This window comes from Talpa europaea (genome assembly GCF_964194135.1).
Source record: "Talpa europaea genome assembly, chromosome: 5".
Taxonomy (NCBI): domain Eukaryota; kingdom Metazoa; phylum Chordata; class Mammalia; order Eulipotyphla; family Talpidae; genus Talpa; species Talpa europaea.
In genome coordinates, this window is record NC_140071.1 from 30,295,195 (window position 1) to 30,313,777 (window position 18,583).

An 18,583-nucleotide genomic window follows, 5' to 3' on the forward strand; every position below is an offset into this window, starting at 1 on the left:
TGATCATTTTAACATGCAAATATAACTAGATCCCTCAATTGTAATCAAGGCTTCAAAATGTTGATCCCCTTTCCATAGTTTAAATGTGTGATATTGGGATTTCAACACATTGGAGTTTTCTTTGTATCTGGTTACAAACTAAGTCATAATTTTTGTATTTTAGATATATCTGCACAAACCATGTATGGATATGCAAATTCACCCTGCAATTGTGGGACTTTATCTCTTACATGCAATCCCCTTCTCCCTGGATATTTCTCTATGCTTATCTGCTTGGGATACTTCTACTCAGACGATAAAGCTTAGCTCAGTGGATTCTAAATTCTTTCCTGATTTTTCCATTAAGTTTTTATAAATTGTGTCTAACATCTTTTGAACACATTGTTTAAATGAATATTCACAATTTTGTCGATGCAATCATTTTCTCTACTTGATGAGGAACTAAAATTCAGAGCAGTTAATTACTTTATCTAAGATCATACCAAGTAATAGCAGAGGCAAGAACTACGCTATGCTGCCAGATGCTAAATCTTATTTTTTACCTACCAAACATCACAATTTCCTAATTTAGGTTGCCTTTACTAATACGGCAACTGCATTTTGTTCATATCTCCATTTAAGTATATTACCATAACATATCACTTCAAAAATATTTTTTGATATCATATTAGGTTTTAAACCTTTGACAGCATGGGCCTCATCATTTATATACGCAAAAACTATCACTTGTCACCGAGGAGACATTTGGTAGATATTATTTTAGTAAAATGGCATATGTACATCTAAATGTTATACTAGTTTGCATAAAGATGGAAGAAATTAACATATGATTGTAATGCTATATATGGCTAAAGTCAGTTGTACTGAGAAAGTTTATGTCCTTTGGACTAGTATACAAAAGATATTTTTCCCTTAATTCACACTCTGTTGATCTGCTCAAACTTTAATTAAATTTGAACAGAAATTTAAATCAGTTTCCTTTTCCTGACTGCCTTATTCTATAACCATCATTGACTTTTGTTCACAAATACAGAGCAACTCATTTAATTTTCTAATCTTTGTGATACTTGATTTGCTTTCTTATAATGATTTTTTAATTCCATTAAACATCCACCAACAGTCAGTTGATGAATATTTTCTTGAATGGAAATGCCTCAATAAATATTCACAATTCCTATTTCTTTCTCATAGGCAGAAAAAGAGATTACATTTCCCAGCTTTCCGTGCAGTTTAGTTGTAACCATTTTGATGGGATCTGGATAGGGCATATTAGCAAAAACAAATACATATTGCTTTGAGACCCTCTCAAAAAACTCCTTGTCTCCTCTTCTTCCATAGCAACATAAAGAGTGCATAAAAGTTAAGTGGCACAGTATCAAAAACAGAGCAGTCACATTCATTGACATTGCTTAGAAAATAACCAAAAGGATATAACTGACCATCACTAGACTGGTATAAAAAGAAAATAAACTATTTTGTTAAGCAATGAGATTTGGGGAGTTTTAATAATATGTTGTATATCCTACCTCAATTAATAAATTGTTTAAAAATTAACCTCTGATCTTCCAAATTGAGTTTCTTCATGAAACAACCAGAAGACAGCTTATTGCACTTTTAGATAATAATTCATAATTTATTCTCTACCTGCCAATTCAAATAAATAGTCTCTATCCCTTCAATCTTTTAAATTCCCCCTTCTTTCACTTGTTTCTAAGTGTGACATATGCATATAGAGTGATGCAAATATACTCGTTAGTAATTTGGCATAACCTACTTTCTGGAAATTCATTCAGCATCAATGCAATATCATCTTTTTTCACCATCTCTCTTTTTTCCATCACTTTATATTGTTTGCCTATGTTGCCAAGAAACTGTATGGAATGTTTTTAATAATACTGAATTCAAGCTTTAATCTGAAAGAAAATGTAATCCTTAGAAAGAGTTGTAACCATCACTGGTTGCAAGTTTATTATTATTGAAGTAACATTGCAATCTAACATGTAAGTTTCAGGTGTTTGACATGTGTATGTACATATTCAGTTCACCACTAAAAGTCAAAATATATTCTTTATCATACCATTTATCAGTTTTCCTGTCCCTTTCCCCTCTGGTAATCACCAATTAGTCTCATAGTCCAGTCCAAATCTATTTCTGTTTTATTTAGTTCATCTGTTTGTATGTTTTCACTATAAACCATGTATGAGTGATATCATAATGGTATTTGTCTTTTTTGTCTGGTTTGTTGCACTAATAATAATTACTTCTGGGTCAATCCATGTTTCTTCTAATTGTAGAGGTGAAGAGTGTACCACTGTGTAAATATACCGCATCTTCATCCATTAATAGAAGGACTTAGGTTGTTCCTAGTTCTTGGCTATTGCAGATATTGCTGCAGTAAATATAGATCTGCATACACTCTCCAAATAATTAGTTTTGCAATACTTTGTGGAATATCAAGAAATAGGATAACTGGATTTTATGGTTTGTTTTTTTTTTAAGATTTATTTATACAAGTACTGGGTACAATCAGAAGCGCGGGAGGGTGAGAGAATTCACCAGAGCCAGAGTAGGGAGCAGAGCGGGCAGACTGATGAACTACACTGCTGAGGGGAGCAGCGGGTGGCAGGAGAGGTCTGCGCCCCATGTGGGACCCTTACCCAGTGGCCGGGGATCGAACCAGTGCTTCAGTGGCTGCGGGCAGCTTCGCAACCCAGCACTCAACCGCTGCGCCACCGGGGAGGCCCTTTATGGGGTTTTTATTTTTAATTTTTTGAGATACCTCCACACTGATTTCCATAGGGGCTATACCAATTTACATTTACATTGACAATGTAAAAGCATTAACTGTCCCTTCTCTCCACATCCTCTCCAATACTTGTTTCATATACTTTGAATTATAGTCATTCCACAGGTATGAGGGGCTAGCTCATTGTTGGATTTTCATTTCCCCAAAAATAAGTGATGGCGAACATCTTATTTGGGTTATTAACTTCTTGTGAGACATACGAAATGAAAATAACTCCCATTCAGTGGGATATCTTTTTATTTTATTTTTTTAAAGATTTATTTATTTGTTTATACAAGAACCTGGGTACAGGCCAGATTCGCGGGAGGGTGAGAAGATTTACCAGAAACAGAGCGGGGAACAGAACAGGCAGACTGACAAAAGACACTGCTGAGAGGAGCAGCAGGCAAGACAGGAGAGGTCTGCCGCACCATGTGGGACTCTCGCTGGCGGGCCGGGATTGAACCGGCGCTGCAGAGGCTGCAGACAGCTCCACAGTACGGAGATCAACCGCTTGCACCACAGGGGAGGCCCTATCTTTTCTTTTTGATCCAAGTTTCTTTTCCTGTGCAGAAACTTTTTGTATTGCTATAAACCCATTTTATTAATATTTGCTTTTGTTTCCTTTGCCATTAGTCCCTAAACACATCTCTAAGCCAATATCAAGGACTTGTCTGTTTTCTTCTATATCCTCTATCACCTCAGGTTTTGCATTCAATTATTCAGTCTAGTTGAAATAATCATTCTGTATGGTTTTGTAGCCTAATTTCATTCTTTTGCCTGTGGTCACCAAGTTTCAGACATCTTTTTTTAAGAGACTTTCCTTCCTTCATTGTGAGTTCTCGGCTCCTTTGTCAAAAATCATGTCCTCTTCTGTATATTTTTATTTCTGGACTCCCTATTCAGATCCACTGTTCTGTGTGTTTGTTTTTATTATAATACCAAGATGGTTTAATTACTATATAGTTTGCAATATAGTTTGAAGTTGTGGTATGTGATTTCTACATTTTTGTATTTTTTTTCCTCATTGTTTTTACATTCAGGGTCTTTTATTGTTCCCAATAAATCTCATGATTTTTTTTTCTATTTCTGGGAAAAAATATCACTGAGATTTGGTAAGTATTGCATTGAATCTATATATTGCTTCAGGTTATATCTCCATTTTAATGATGTTAATTCTTCTAGTCCATGACCATGCAATACATTTCAGTCTCCATGTGTCTTATTTCTTTCAGCGATATTTTATAGTTTTCAGTTTACCCTTACTTCATTTCTTTGGTTAATTTTATTCAAAATATTTGATCTTTATGATGCAGTTATAAGTAGGAATTATTCATTCTTTATGCTCCCTTATTTGTGCATAGAACAAGAACAAATTTTGTAGATTAATTTTGTAGCCTGTCACTTTACACTATTTGCTAATTATTTCTAATAGCTTTTTACTGGAGTCTTTGGGATATTTTATGTATATTACAAATGGTGATAATTTTACCTCTTTTTCAATTTGAATAGCTTTTATATCCTTTTTTTATTTGCTCTTTCTAGGATTCCCAACACTATATTGAATAATGAAAGTACTTATATTCTTCCTGATCTTTGAAATAAAGCTTCAATTTATTGCCATTAAATATGATGTTAACTATGTGGTTGTTGTATACTATCTGTATTATTTTGAGGTATATCCCTTCTATACCCATTTTGTGGAGAACTTTTCATTATAAAAGGATGTTGAATCTTGTCAAATGCTTTTTTCTGTATTGCAATGATCACATGATTTTTGTCCTTCCTTTTGTTGGTGTGATATATTACATTTATCAATTTGTATATAAAGAACCACACTTATACATCTAGAATAAATCCATGTGAATTTGTTGCATGGTTTTCTATATTTATCGCTGTATTCAATTTGCCAAGATTTGTGGAGGAATTATTTATCTAAGCTCATTAGATATTTTCATCTCTTTTTTTTTTTTGTTTGTTTGATGTCCTTATTCTACATTCAAATATAGGGCAACATTGGCTTCAAAGAGAATGTTTGGAACTTTTCCCCTTTTCAATTTTATAGGAGTTTGAGTATGATGAGTATTAATTTTTTTTGGTGGGGGTTTGATCACTGCTGCGATTTCATGATTTATGAAGGGTCTGTTCAAATTTTCTATTTCCTGTTGAGTCAGTCATAGAATGTTGTATGTTTCTAGGAATTTTTTCATTTCCACTGGGTTATGCAATGTGTTACCACATTATTACTCACAATATTTTCTTTTAGTACTTTCATTCTTACAGTATCTCTTTTCGTTCTGAATTTATCTAATTGTATTCTAGACTCCACTTTTTTTCCACTCCTAAGGCTGATTTTTATCTAAATTATGTGATATGTTATAATTTGTGCTGTTCATATATATCATTTTCCACCTCATATTGAAATATTCTGAAATGAGGTTAAGGCTGATAGGTGGAAAATCTAAAAAAAATTAAAATGAAGTAACTCAGGGCTTTTTCCAGCTTAAGAAATAAAATGCTTTATCATTTCCAAAAGTGGAAATTAAAAATCTCTATGTTGGCTGTGTTTTAAAAATTGAAGCCTGCCCCCTGCCATGGGAAAGCTCTATATTATGAGCTCTGATTCACTGAGACCTGCTAACAAGCCTCTAGCTCTGCTACAATTCTGAAAGTAATATTTTCAATTGTATGATTTTTCAACATTTTTCATACTAGTTACCATTGTTTTCTAATTTTATTTATGCTTTATTTTAATGCTCATATTTTCCTCATTATGATTCATGCAATCTAATCCCGAGTGACATTTTCACAACTCTTCTAGGAGCTTTAAAATAAGCACATACTCCAGGGTGGGAGAAGGGAGTAGGATCAAAACAAGGGTGGGAGAACACAAGGAACCATGATAGTAGTTCATGGGTGAATGGGTGGAGGGAATTTGACAGGGACTCTACCAAGATGAAAATGCATACATTGTATAAAAATGAAAAAGATGTAAAAAATATATAAAGTAACAAAAAATAAAAACCAAAGCATTAAAAAAATAAGCACAAAATAAATAGTACTATGGACCAACTGCCCTTTTTGAGGCTCCAGTTTTGAAACTATGTCTCTGTCTATGGGAAAGCAATACTATCTTGTGGTTTGGTTACTACATATGTCATTGACTCAGCCTTTGTCAAAATGGTTTCTATTTTAACATAAAGGAAAACACAGCCAAACATTCAACAAAAGCAAAGAGCATGATGAGATATGTCTTAGGGGGATGATTCTGTCTGAAATGAATTGATCAAAAATTAAAGCATTGTTCCTGGAGAAAGGGACAATGATTGAGAAATTCTCACAGGGCCTTTTCTTGATTGTCAAAAGTTTATAACATCAAAAAGAAATAACTGTTCCAGGGCATAATGCCCTGCTTATGTTTGGGTGATTAAAAAAAAAAAAAAACAATTTCTCATGTATGGGTGTCCACGGATCTCTGGTGAATAGTAGTTTTATGCTCAGTTGGCGTCCATGGAGCTGCTAGAAGTGGGAGGTCTCGTATAGCTACTCGGCTGAGTGTCTGAGAGGCAGCTGGTGGCAGTACAATGTCTCAGGTGAACTTCATGATGTTGGGATCTGGCACAATTTCTAGGCTAGGCATCTGAAGACAGCTGGTGGCACACAAGTTCGGTGGTATAGCTCATGGCAGTGAGGGAACTCACAAACCTTTGAGGCTGGCTGTCTCAGAGGTGGTTGTTGGCAGCACCAGATCAGCTTTGGGTGGCAAATCAGGCACAGGGAATCAGCTGAGTGTCTGAGAAGCCACTGGTGGCAGAACCAGGTCCCATGTGCAACTCATGGTGGTGGGGCCTGGCATTATTAGTTGTGTGGGTTTCTGAGAGATGTGGGTTTCTGGTGTCATCACCAGGTCCAGATGCAAGCTCATGGTGCTGGGGTCTGGTGAAAGTCCTTGTCTGGGTGTCTGAGAGGTGACTGGTGGAGCACTGATTTCCAGATGCAGTTCAAGGCAATGTGGGAAGGCACAAGTGCTAGATGCTGGATGTGTGAGAGGTGGCTGGTCTCACCCCTCTTGCCAGATACAGCTCATGGTTTTGAGGTCTGGCTCAAGTTCTCTACTGGCTCAAGTTCTCTCCAGCCATCTGAGAGATGGCTGCTGGCAGCACTATGTCCATGATTCAGCTCATATGCTGGGGTCTGACGCTGCCCTATGCTGGGTTTTTGGAGAGGGGGGTGGTGGAGCACCAGGCCCTTGGAGCAGTTCATGGCCATGTTGAAAATGCAAGTCCTAAGGGCTGAATGTCTGGAGGTGGCTGTTGACAGCAACAGTTCCTAGATGTAGCTCATTGTGTTGGGGTCTTGTGCCAATCCTAGGCTGGTTTTCTAAATGGCAGCTACAGCACTACCAGGTTACTGATAGAGCTCATGTCAGTGTTTGAAGGTGTCTTAGGGGCTGGATGTCTGAGCAGTGGCTGGTGGCAGCACAGTTCCAAGATGCACTCATCGTGGTAATGTCAGGCAGAACTAAATGACTATGTGTCTTGAGCAGCAGTTGGTAGCAGCAGTAGGTCCCAGATGCAGCCATGTTACCAGGGATGTCAGAGCTACTCTACTGGATTTCTGACAGGCAGATGTTGGCAGCATCAATTCCCAGATTCAGCTCATGGTGTAGGGGTCTGGCACATGTCCTCATTTGGGTGACTGAGAGGTGGCTGTTGTCAGTACCAGGTTTAGATGGACTTCATGGTGCTGGAGTCTTGCAAAGTTAATTGGCTGGCTGTCCAAAGGCAGCTGGTCACAACACCAGATCCCAGTCACAGCTCATGACTGGGTAGGTATGTGAAGCCTTAAGGGCAGCATGTGAGAGGTATCTGGTGGCAGCACTAGTGCCAAGGTGCCTCTCATGGTGGCCAAGTCCTGCAGAGCTAAATAGTTGTGTGTGGGGGAGGTAACTGGTTACAGCATCAGCTCAGGTAAATGGTCAGAGATGCCTTTATGGCCTTCAGCCAAGATATGGTCTTCCACAGATCTTGCTGGATGTACATTCAAAGGCCATTGTTGAGATGGTAATTTATGACAAGCTAAGTGAAGTTACTCAGGAGTTCAAGGAAAATGCTGCATTATTCCAGGCTAAACTTGCTGAATTCATGAGAAAATATATTAGTCTGGACCCAGAAACTGCGGAAGGACAGCCATTGCAGCAGTCCGCTTCCTTAGCCAGTTCTGCCCGATGTCAGGTACAGAGATTAGATAAAGGGCCTCTAACTCCTTGCCCCACAATTTTGGACATGGCCAACCTTCAAGATCTAGGCTGACAAGAAAAAAAGAAAGGGAGAAAGACAAGAGACTGGTCCAATATATTGCAGTGTTATTTCCAGCTCTCTGCCACCTTAGACCCACCCAATAGCCCATGTGCCCCTGGGCATTGGGGGCCTTGACCCCTCCAAGGGCTCCTAGTCTATCTCCTCTGCCGACAACCAGGACACTTCAGCAGCGAGTGCACAGACACTGGAAGAGGGACTGCCCCATTCTCCAGAGAGAGGGGCCCAGCCCCAAACCAAGAGCCAGATGGGACAAGATGGCCATCGACTTCCACTGACTATTGTCCTTGTCTGTGAAGAACTTGGTGCAGGAGGAGATAATCTCCTTCCCTAAAGGGGCTCAGAAGTGAGGCAGGCTCCCTTTTTCATGATCTCTATGGATGAAGCTTGGGTAACTGTAGGGTAAGGAAAAATGTCAGGCTTTTCTGCCCTCCCACCACCAGGATAGATGGTGGATCCTTGCAGTCCTGAATGCATGCCTGATGGCAGGCACCTGGAGTAGGGTGTGGGCATAGGTAGATGGGATTCACCTGGGCTGACACTGGGCTTTTAAGGGCAGCATCACGGGGACGCCAGCAGAAGCCGAGAGAGAAGCCATGAAGCAGAAGCAGAAATCACCGGAGAGTCCAGATAGAGTGAGGATTTGCTGGGGGCTGGAAGGACTGCCAGCCTCCCAGCCCCCTAGCACCCTTGCCTGCTGTCTACCAGGTAAATCCCAATAAAAAACCTTCAAAAACCACTGAGGGCTCTGACTTCTCCTTTACCCGGTCTGCTGGATCATAGAAAACCTGCACTGTGTCCATTCCTGCCCCTGCAGTAACCCTGGAAGTGGCAGACAAAACTCATCTTTTTGGTGGATGTGAGAGCCACCTACTCTGCTTTGCTCCAGTTCTCCAGACTGACCTACTGGTCGACTGTCCTCATTAGTATTAATTACCAGTCTAAAGCATGTTGCTAACAGCACTGCTGCCCTGCTCATAACAAAGCCACAAGTCTACACATTCACTTTTGTCTTGCTTTCCTTCCCCATTCCTCTATTAAGATGACACATTATGACCAGACTAACTTCAGTTAATAAAGTCTCCACAGCCACTATTGGCACTCTGAGCTGGCACTGCAGGTGCATTGGACTTATGCAGGGACCCAGGAACTCGCTTATTACCCCATCATGACTGCAGCACCTCCACATATCTGGGACACTGCAGTCCCAGACACAAAAGCACAAATGGCCACAGGATGTCTAGCACTAGATGATGAGACTGCACTCTCCAGACAACTGACAGCTTAGTTTGACCCTCTGGTCCTAATACCCTGGCATAACTGCTTTGTGCCCTTTCACTCCATTCCCTACTCACCAGAGATGACATCACTTATGTAGGGACATCTCTACAACCCAAATTCAGCATCAAGCATCTACAGAAGTTTTTGATCTCCACTCCATGTCCAAAAGGAGAGAGGTTCATAGGCAGATTTTTCACTAACATGCTAAGCAAATATCACTTAGCACAGTCACTTTCATGGACAGATGTTTATTTTGTTCCATGCCATTATTCAAGGTGGTTTCATGCATGTAACTTTGACACACAAGTCTTGTATGTCTTTGTGGATTTCACATCCATGGAGTTTTTCCAGCTTCTTCTGCTTCTTCTGCTCTAGGGTATGGCATCCTCCCTGCCTCACAAGAAGACCAAAAAGTTAAGGGCTCCCCAGGCCATAAGGTCCCAGTTCACCTGACTGAAGATGGTCCCGGGCCAAAGATCTCTGATCCAGGGGCACACCAGCACCTCTGCACATTGAGCCACCAGAAGACTGTGCTCTGAATGGCCCCAAGTTTCAGCCAGGTCCCCTCTCCTGGCCACCAGCCACTGCCCTGCTGGATCCTGCCAAATATAGGCATATACAACACCTCATCAGGCCACATCCCTGGAAGAAGGATTGTAAGCAGGGCAGTAGCTGCTTCTGGGGTTGGGTCTTGCTTTTCTGGGCATTGGAACCTGGAGTCAAGGATTAATTGGCTGCATGTCAGACAGATGGCTTGTGATGACTCCAGTTCACAGGTGCTGCTCCATGCAGTGTGGTCTGGTGCAAGACCTACATCTGAAGTTTCAATGGTTGCAAATGGGGGCACAAGGTACCAAGAGCTCACAGTAATGTGAGGGCTAAGTCCTAGGCCAGATGTTCCAGTGGTGACTGGAGGGAATACTGGGTCCTACACATAGCTCATGGTGGTATAAGAGGCATGTACTAGACCAGATGTTCCAATGGTGGCATGTGGGAGAACCAGGTCCCACACACAGCTCATGGTGGTATAAGTGGCAAGTAGTAGACCTGATGTTGCAGTGGTGCCAGGTGGGAACACCAGGTCCCAGGAGTCCATGGTGGTATAAATGGCAAGACCTAGGCTGGATGTCCCAGGGCTGACTGGAGGCAATACCAGATCCCATGCACAGATCATGGTGGTATAAGTAAAACATGCTATGCCAGATATTCCAGTGGAGGCTGGTGGAAGCACCAGGTACCAAGAACACCTCATGGTTGCATAAGTGGCAAGTAGCAGACTTGGTGTTTCAGTGGTGACTGGTAGAAGTGCCAGGTACTGAATAAGCCTCATGGAGGTAGTACCCCACAGAGCTGATGGGGTGGGTGTCTGTGTGGGTACTTGCAGCCACACCTGGTCTGAGGTAAAGTTCCCGAGTTTGGGTGTGGCAGAGGTCCTGGGTGGGGAGTCTGAGCAGGGACTGGCAGCAGCCCCGTGTACTACTGGGTGGTGGTTGTATCAGGGCACTAAACATGGGATCCCATGGGATCCCAAGTCCTAAGGAAACCCCATGTCCTGCCATGGGTGCTAAAGGGCTGTGAGGACAGTGGTTTGGGAATTTGATGCACTGGTAAGTTGGCCCCTGACATTCCCCTTCCCAGTGAGCTACTGACCCTTTAAAGATGGAAACCAGTAGGTGAGCAGTTTGGCACAGGCCATGTGACACATAGTGGGTCCTGAAGTTGCCTGGTGCAGGTTTGAGGGCTCATCAGACCACAGAAAAGTTTAAATGTGGGCGCCAGAACAAAGGTCAACTGCAGGCTGTGGGCTTATGGCCCGGAGCAGGCTGGGTGGGCCTGGAGCAGGACGAAGTCTGGGCTTCAGGCCCAGGTGGAATAGGAGGCCATAGCGCAGATGACGGCAAGGGGCAGGAGCAGTTGCTGTGAAAGAGCCATCTCTCCAAAGTGAGGGCTAGGCCCAGTGACCAGGCTCTATATACCTGCCCAGATGGAACTCGTATGAGTCGCAATGCCTCCTCTGAAGGCACCCTTATGCACCAGCCAATTGTCAGGCCTGTCTCAGCTGGGTCTGGCTGGTACAACCAATTAGTAGGCACTTTGACCAACCAATCACCACGCATCTCTCACGTAGGCTTTCCTAGCTTCTCTGCCAGCCCACTGTGTGGACCTGTGTTCCAGTGCGTCCTCGCCCATGGCTGCCAAGCTCTCACTGGGGCTGTGAACTGCCCAAACAGAATGCCCCATTCCGGGCTCCCAGGACCCAAGGACCTGTAACCAAGCAGGGGACTTGCTGTTCGTCATGTCATGCACCTCCTCTTTGCCCCACCCCCACCCATGTTTTGCCCAGGGGTTTACATGGTGATCATAATGGAACCTTGGATGCTAAGTTTGTAACAGCTCTTTTGCCAACTGCCAGTTTCCTACTGGCAGCTAGAGGGCAGGATCTCAGAGATAAAGGGCAGGATGGAGGACCACAGTTGACCTGGGGCAATGGCAGGGGAGGCAAGGTGAGGAAGGGTTCTTGAAACTGGGCCAACCTGGGGTGGAGGGCAGTGCCTGGGTGGGGCCTTACCCACAGGTGTGTCACTGAAGGACGTAACCCAGAAGCAAACACAGTGTGACATAATGAAAACAGGATTTGTTTATACAGCAAGAGGGAGAGAGACTGAGATGGGGAGAGTAATGACAGGTTGGCCCATGGCACCTGCCCTATCCATAGAGTCTGCTAAGCAGAGACCAAAGCTGTCCTTGGCAAACTTGCGGCTCCTACGCAGATACCCCTCCTGAGCACCAGTGGTTTAACTGCCAAAGCCCCAGCAGCCTAAGTGCCCCCAAATCCCAGTGGTTGGTTGGTTTTTTTCATTTCTCTCTTTTACCTGAAATTTTTTAAATAATTATTATTTTTTTTATTTTTTACATCATTGTTCATATTTAAACATTATTTACTCCCCCTTCACCCCCCTCAGGTATATGAAAATGCCTGCAGTTTTAACTGGACAAGAGCCTCAGCAACTTAGCTGCCAAAAGCTTCAGTTTTGCCCATTCTCCATCAGCCTCCAACTGAGGGGCAGATGTGAAAGGCTCGACCTTCTACCATCAAGTTGGCTGAGTGCCACCCACCGGTTCTGAGATTGCTCCTTATTGTTCCTCTTTTGAGGACAAGGGAACGGAAGGCATAACTGTCCACCTGACACCCTCCTACACAGATGCCTGCCCCTTTCCCAGCACAGTGGTCTTTGTGACAAGGTAGAGCTTAGCTCCTCTTGAATATTTATAATAAATTTTGAGAAAAGAAATGACTTAGAATTGTTAAAAGGGATGTAGAACATAAAAATTTGGACAATTCCCAACCTATTTATATTGTAAAGAGTGAGTTCAGAAGTGAACAGTAAGAGTGAGGTCAAGTGACCCTTTGATAAGAAGATTAGTATAGGTGTGAGGCAGACTTCATCACCCACTCCTGCAGGAAAACAGCTGAACTGAAATGAAGGACAAGAAAACACAAAGGAATAAAGAAGGAGGACTTGCTGAACTTCTTAGGCTTTACAGAACTGGACCACAGAGCTATTAGAGTTTTGATTGAGGGGTACCCCAGGGCCCCCAACTCTGTCTGCTCTAAATGGGTTCTGCTATCCATCACATAAAGATAAAGCATACTGAGTGTGAAAAGTTTAATAGAAAGAACTTTAATATTAGTGTGCAGGGGCCTCCCTGGTGGCACAAGGGGTTAAAGCACAGCACTGTAAAGCTATCTGCAGCCACTGCAGCATGAGTTTGACCCCTGGCCAGGGAGGTGACCCACATGGCATGGCAGATCTCTCCTGTCTCGCCAGCTCCCCTCAGCAGAGCATTCCAGTCAATCTGCCTGTTCTGCTATCCACTCTGGTGAATCCTTTCACCCTTTGTACCTCTGGCCCCACCCAGTTCTTGTATGCATAAATAAATAAATCTTAAAAAAAAAAAGTGTGCGAAGAGAGATAAAAAAGGATAATAATTCCCCAATGAAACACAGAAAATTACCCATCTCCTCCTGGATGAATAACCAGTTAAACAAGGTTAGGCCAAATATGGCGATGAATCTTAAAAGCTTACCACAAGTCTAAAGCACCTTCTGGAAGGGAATCATAGGAAAAGGGTAGAAGGGGCCAGGCAAGTCTGGGACAAAAGGAGCAAAATCAAAGTACAAATCAAGGTAAAGGTTACCATTGTCATCCTCCTCAGGGGTCTCTCACCCACTTATTTTCCTACAGTCTCCACATGTCTTGACTCCATGTGCCTCCTTCCATGTCACCCAAGTCCCTGAGGCAAGTCCAAAACTGAGAAAAAAGCAGGACTTCTTCACATGTCTCTGTTCCATGTGCCTCCTCCTGCGTCTTCTCCCAAGTCTTCTCTAACTCTTCTTCTCCAGCTTCCCCTCACCACTTAGCTCCACCCTTCACTAGTTAAGGTAGGGAACCTGGAACCTTTTAATGGAGATTACAGTTATTCTATTAGGCTCTGAATGTGCGATGTTATTCAAGATAAGAGAGGAACCCCAAAGGTGATTCAGAGATCATCAAGACTGCCTCCTCAGTCTTAGACAAGCCCTGACTTTCAGTAGGTAAAACAATCTCCACACAAAGTTCTAGGGTGATGACCTTCAAGCTGTAAGGGAAGGTTAGCTGCCCAACAAAGCCAAGGATCTTGGCTAACCCTACTTAGATTTCGGAGGATGGAGTCACCTCAAATTCTTAATATGCAATAAGCTACTCAGAAGAGTGGGGCTGCTGTAGGGAATTTTTTGTAGGACAAAGCTCAGTAGAGTCATGAGGATTGGACACCATTGGCATGTGATAGCAGAGTAGGAGCCCCATCGGAACATCACTGCATGACTATAAGTGCTGCCATGTGGACTGTGTCCAGCAAAGCCATGGTAGCAGGAATATCTTAGTATGCCTGGAAGATGAGTCACCCCACCCATCCACCCACTTGTGTCTGACAGTTAGAGCATAAAGTTAAGTAGATAATTCTCAAACATTAAGAGTTGACATTGTCCTGTGAGATTTTGGAGTTCTTGAAACCTGTCACTTCTTTCTTTTCTATTTCTTTCTTTTGGGATGGCAGTATTTATTCTATGCTTATACCATAATTGTATTTTAGAAGCATATAAATTGCTTGTTCTCGCAGGTTCATGGCTGGAGTCTCACCCATATAGCAGAATTAGATAATAATTATATGAAAATTTGGTTTTAGAATTGATGCTGGAATGAGTGCAGAGTTTTAGGGTTAGCATGCAATGGATATTTTATTGATATGATAAGGACATAAATTTGGGGGAGGAGGGGCCTAGGGGTGGAGATCTATGATCTGAACATTTGTGTCCTGCCACAGTCATATGTTGAAATCCTAACATCCAATGTGATGGTATTAGGAGATGGGACTTTTAGGAAGTTCAAGGTTATAAAGGGGGAGACCTTACATGTGAGACACCATGCAACTCCCTCTCCTTCACTATGTGAAGACACAAGAGCTGATAACAGTCTGTAAACTAGAAGAGGCTTTCACCAGTATGAGACAGTGCTGATACCTCGAACTTGAACTTCCCAGCTTCCAGAGCTGTGAGAAATAAATTGTTGTATACCAGTCTGTGGCATTTCATTATAGCAGCCTCAATAGACTAAGAAAGCTACTGAAAAGGAGGGTACTGTTTAGCAGAGCATCTTTGTTCTCCTTAGAGGAAGTCAACAAATCCCAAAATTGGACTTTATCAAAGCTATTTTATAACATTATATTTTTCCTTCAGTTACTTTTCTTTTTAGCTAGGCTACAAAATGCTGATTCACTGCTTATCTCTGGGAAATTTCTGTTTGCTCCTTATTTCTAATTATGGAATCTGAAAAGATCAGCCTATCAGAGCCTTTCTGTCATAGATGTGTAGGGCATCATGATTCAGTTACAAAGAGTGTCATCATTAAGAATGTTCTATGTGTAAACATTCAAAATAAGATTTATTTTTAATTGTCATGTTCATTTAATTTTCCTTCTGCTTTTCTTTTCTTTGACCCTGTTATTGAAATTGGTTCTTATTTTTGCCACAGTGATAATGATAGAATAGTGTATCTTAAGACTTTATTACTGAGTTAACTTCTATTTTCATCTCTATAAAGTTATGTTCTAGTGCCCTATATTCCCAGAATCATCATCTTTGTTGGTGCAAATAATTATCCTTAATACAGAGTTCTTGTGTCTTAGATCCCTATATGACTTCTGATATTTAACTTTTATTTTTATATTTTCCTTGGTCTGAGAGAATTGAGTTAGAAATGGAAGAATGGATAGAAAGAAACGTATTGTTACAATAATTTTCTTATACTTTAGCTCAAACACAGCATGCTATATTTAATTTCTGGTAAGATTCAGTCACACCGGTTAAACAACCTATGTATGCAAATGGAGTAAGAGAAAGTCAATCAATTATGAGCATGTGTGTTAGGGTATATTTATGGGTTGCTTCATTCAACTTAATGCAGAATTTTGTTTTGTTTTGTGCTGGTATTATCTGAGAAGCCATGCCAAATCACCTCATGAAATATCAGTATAAGCTGACATGTTTTCATGATTTGATTTAATTACATGAACATAAAAAAGTGTGCACTATAAAGACAACAAAAGAGAAAATTATCCAACAGGATTAAAGCCAGCAAAACCCTTGGATCTAAAATTTCTAGTAGAATGAATTGAGTAGAATGAATTATAGAGTGTGTGTGTGTGTGTGTGTGTGTGTTACTTTGAGAAGAAATCTTACTATAATTTGTAATATTAAAAATGAATGGCTATCAGCTTTTTCTAATGCCAAATACTAAATGAGAGGTGTAGAGGGAGACCCATATGCTATCGCAAATTAATATCAATAGCTACATAGGATGTACTTTTGAATAAAAAGGAACAAAGTCTTAAACATAATCTTTTTATGAGCTCTTATTCACTAAAACTAGACAATGTTTATTCTGGGGGTAGGGAAATGATTTTGACTCTTGACACCATTGTGCTAATAATGACTAGCCCAGTTTATAGAAGACACACAGCTAAATACTGTCATCTTCAGATTTGATAGGGTTTCACTTTTTATTTTCTAGAAATAATTGTTGTGCTTAAAGAAAAAGGGAAATAACAAAGGAAGGAATAAGGCAGGCAGATGAGAACAGAAAAGAAGATAAGAAAGGAGGAAATGAGTGAGGGGAGGAAAGAATCAGTAAAATAAGTAATTTGGATTTAAGTTCTTGTTTTTTCCCCCTCTCAGTAAGTTTCATTCAGTACTATTTGTTTTCAAATATGCTCATTCCTTTATCAGTTCCTTAATGTATTATCTTTGCTTCAAGTACATCTGATGTGGATTTACAAAAAGTTGTCAATTTGAACAAAAAGTACCTGTGACTGCCATTACTTGTTTTACAAAAGATAAGGTTTAAAAAGTGTAATTAGCATACTGGGCACAAATATACCTGTTACTCTAAAAATTGGATTTTTCCATGCTTTGAAGGAACTGGTCATGGAAAAGTAATACTAGATATAAAAGTTGTGAGAACTAGCTCTTTGCAGCATCTACTGCGAGAATGAAGACCATTCTCAGCAGACTGTCGACATTCCAGAAAATGTTGACATATCCCTGAAGGGTCGCACTGTTATTATGAAGGGCCCCAGAGGCACCCTGCGGAGGGACTTCAATCACATCAATGTGGAACTCAGTTTGCTTGGGAAGAAAAAGAAGAGGCTCCGGGTTGACAAATGGTGGGGAAATAGAAAGGAACTGGCTACTGTTCGCACTATCTGTAGTCATGTACAGAACATGATCAAGGGTGTTACACTGGGCTTCCGTTATAAGATGAGGTCTGTGTATGCTCACTTCCCTATCAACGTTGTTATTCAGGAAAATGGGTCTCTTGTTGAAATCCGAAATTTCTTGGGTGAAAAATACATTCGCAGGGTTCGGATGAGACAAGGTGTTGCTTGTTCAGTATCTCAAGCCCAGAAAGATGAATTGATTCTTGAAGGAAACAACATTGAACTTGTATCAAATTCAGCTGCTTTGATTCAGCAAGCCACGACAGTTAAAAACAAGGATATCAGGAAATTTTTGGATGGTATCTATGTTTCTGAAAAGGGAACAGTTCAGCAAGCTGATGAGTAAGATTTAAGTTGTCCAGCTACAGAGCAGCAAGTTAATGGATGATTTCTTAGACCTATTTGTGATACATCTTTAAGATGCAATAATAAAAGTCGTCATTGATTTGGGACTTTTTTTTTCCTTAAGCTGATTATCCTTTCAAACTTTTAAGCAAATAAACAGTTCAAGTCAGTAAAAAAAAAAAAAAAAAAAAAAAAAAAAAGTTGTGAGAACTAAAGAAGTTCTGATAAAAAATTAGTCATAGGAACAAAAAGTTTTCTTAAATTTCTCATTTCTGTCTAGTGGTCAGAGTATTTGTTAACCTTTCTTATGGGTCCTTAAAAGACCCAAGTCTAATTTACTGTTATAGAATCACAGATGTTATCCTATTCATGCTCCAGAAAAGTCTTACTAAGCATTCTATATATTTTTTTCCTGAGTTGCTAATAATGTGAAATTATTTGTTGTTAAAAAATACAAAATAATCTTATTTTATTTTTAAAACAAACTAAAATGTCTCTGCTATATTTCCCCTCATTTTAAATTCATGCATAACTATAATACTGTTGAGTTTAATGTGGAGAATGTAAGTCAACTATTCAGGATATAAATATGGAGTAAATACTTTAAAAGTAAGTAGTTTAGGGCCTCGCCCCTGGTGGCGCAGCGGTTGAGCGCTGGGCTGCGAGGCTGACCGCAGCCTCTGCAATGCCGGTTGGTTCCCCGGCTGCCAGCGAGGGTCCCACAAAAAAAAAAAAAAAAAAGTAAGCAGTTTATTGCTGAGTTTAAAAAAAGCAACCAAGGGGGGTAATTATTAGACAATGCAGTTCCAATTGAGAATGCCAAGTCTTATGTTTAAAAATGATATCAAGAGTACATATTAATCTTAAAACAATTATATTAAAAGTAGAACACCAGAAATAAATGCTGATGAACCTAAGATGCTTACATTTTCAAATCCTATTCACTCTATTTCTTCTCTGTAAAATAAGGGTGATAAAGGGTTCTCTTAATCATCCTAACTTGTCTTTAGTAAAAAATGCTCACATACTTACATAT

At 40.7% G+C, this 18,583-nt stretch overlaps 1 pseudogene across 1 annotated transcript; it reads left to right on the forward strand.

Annotated features, from left to right (window-relative positions):
* The first annotated feature begins 11,389 nt into the window (after nucleotides 1-11,389).
* Nucleotides 11,390-17,649, forward strand: LOC311171191 (large ribosomal subunit protein uL6-like; annotated as a pseudogene). The gene is made up of 3 exons: nucleotides 11,390-11,456; nucleotides 11,560-11,888; nucleotides 16,950-17,649. The product of its transcript is annotated as a large ribosomal subunit protein uL6-like (transcript).
* Nucleotides 17,650-18,583: the final 934 nt, after the last annotated feature.